The sequence below is a fragment of the Pundamilia nyererei genome, unplaced genomic scaffold, assembly GCF_000239375.1.
Source record: "Pundamilia nyererei isolate P.nyererei 1_Seehausen unplaced genomic scaffold, PunNye1.0 scaffold00588, whole genome shotgun sequence".
NCBI classification, from domain to species: Eukaryota; Metazoa; Chordata; class Actinopteri; order Cichliformes; family Cichlidae; genus Pundamilia; species Pundamilia nyererei.
In genome coordinates this window covers 37,780-39,722 of record NW_005187989.1, presented here as the reverse complement: position 1 = coordinate 39,722, position 1,943 = coordinate 37,780, and the positions used below count along the sequence as shown (strand labels likewise).

The window sequence follows — 1,943 nt, the reverse complement described above, 5'->3', positions numbered from 1 at the left end:
GTTATCAGTATTTGCACACTATTTTATGACAATCTTTAAAGTCATTATTCAATACATTGTTATTGTTAAATAAATATCGTCAAATAATCGAGATCTCAATTTCAGTGAAAATAATCGTGATTATCATTTTTGCCATAATCGAGCAGCCCTATAGGTGATTTTGTCTAGCGATATGCAGTTGGGATTGTGGAGGGCTGCACAGGAGCACATTTGCAGTGGTTGAAAACCACCAAAGTGGTATACTGACTTGCAAACTGCCAAAACGTCTGATACTGTTTTTGGAGTCTGCATAAGTTAAAAGTATGTCTTGGACACTTGCTTGCATGTGCTTCACTCTCTTTGTGGTTGCATTATGTCCTCCCGACCTTTTTTTTTTTCCAGTTGAAAGGTGACGGGGCTCTTCCACTTATTGGTCATGTTAAAGATCTCAGCGTTTCTTCCTAATGGATGTGGCAACTGTCTCCGTTTGACTTACAAAAATTGCCTAGTTGGAAGGAAGAATATCTACTTGGTACCAGATCAGATGTGTTGAGCGGCTCCTTGGCTCCATAGTCACCATTGCAGATGAGAAACTAACTTCAGCCTTCCCATGCCTGGATGTAGCTGCCACCTGGCATTTCACCTTTTGAACAAGCTGGGAACTAAGCCAAATGCCTAGGCTAGCTCCATGTCTTGCCAGAATATCTGAGCCTAATTCTCTATCCTGAATAAGGATGATTTCCACGCTGCTGGTGATAACTACAATCATACTCCACCTGTGGGGTGCCGAATCAGAATCCTTTAATAAACAGACTAAAAAATGATGTGGTCACAGTTGGTGCAAGACAGTAAGTGGCCTTCTGTAGTTGCCTCCATCTGGCAGGTGTCCATCTCCCTTCTTGACCAACTTTTCTGGGACCAACCTCATCACTGTGGCCAAGTAGCATTCAATTCACCCCCTGCCCTAGTGATGCTCTTCCCAGTGTTAGGGTGGTCTGCATGCCACCCACCCAGTCATCCAAACTCTGGTTCACTCTAGCTCTATCTTGAAGAGCTACTGTTGTTCAAGAGACACCCACTAGGTGAACAATTTTATTACCTTCCATAAAATAACAGATCTCTTTAGAAAAGATCAAATTTGTCTAAATATGAAACTATGGCAGAAATATTTTGTTTTTGGTCCAAAAGGTCAGAAAAAAAAATTCTGTTCATATCAATACTATTTTTTGGAAACACATCTGGAATCTGGGCATAATTTTTGTGTTCTCAGTTTTGATAAGAATATTAATAAGGCCACAGTGACACGGTTTTGTAAACGGACTCAGGCGCAGACCAGGAGACCTTTGCAGAAACTGATAGTGCGTTTATTTACAGTGGTGTCACTGGGTGATTATATATATACAAGGTGCTCGGGGAAGGGGTCCGGGGCTCCAGGGGGGAAGGGTCCAAAACCACACTCTGCTCTTTCATCCAACAATCCCACTCTTTTCTCACTCCAGTCGCTCTTCTCGCTCACTCGGGGGTACAGGGACGGGTCCGGGGGGAATCTACGCACACAAACAGAAAATCCAATTAGTAGCACTAGATCACAAGGAAACTCACAGACTTAGGCAGATTGCTGAAGCACTAACGCAGGTGACTCAACGTTCCAGCGACGAGTAGTGTAGGTCTGCCATCTTAAAAAGCCCTTCTGATTGTGGTAACCAGCGCCAGGTGTGATGATGAGCACAGGTGTGTGGGCCAGGGGTGGAGCCCACAGTGAGCACCGGGGAAAGAGAGAGAGAGAGAGAGAGCACAAGAACACATGTTGCCTAACACGGAATCAGCCGGTGAGGCACGGGGACCGTGACACACAGATAGTTCTTTTTTTAATCACTTAAAGATATTTATCAAAAATTAAATAATTCTCAGCTAAAACTGACTCAGAGAAATTAGTCTCTGCTTAAGCAGGTAAGACTAGGGAT

The 1,943-nt window shown here is 43.5% G+C and overlaps 1 protein-coding gene across 1 annotated transcript in view; it reads left to right on the top strand.

Annotated features, from left to right (window-relative positions):
* Positions 1–1,943, top strand: part of LOC102200378 (integrin alpha-X-like) — an 8,726-nt gene that overhangs the window by 2,002 nt on the left and 4,781 nt on the right. The gene's annotated exons all lie outside the window — the stretch shown is intronic.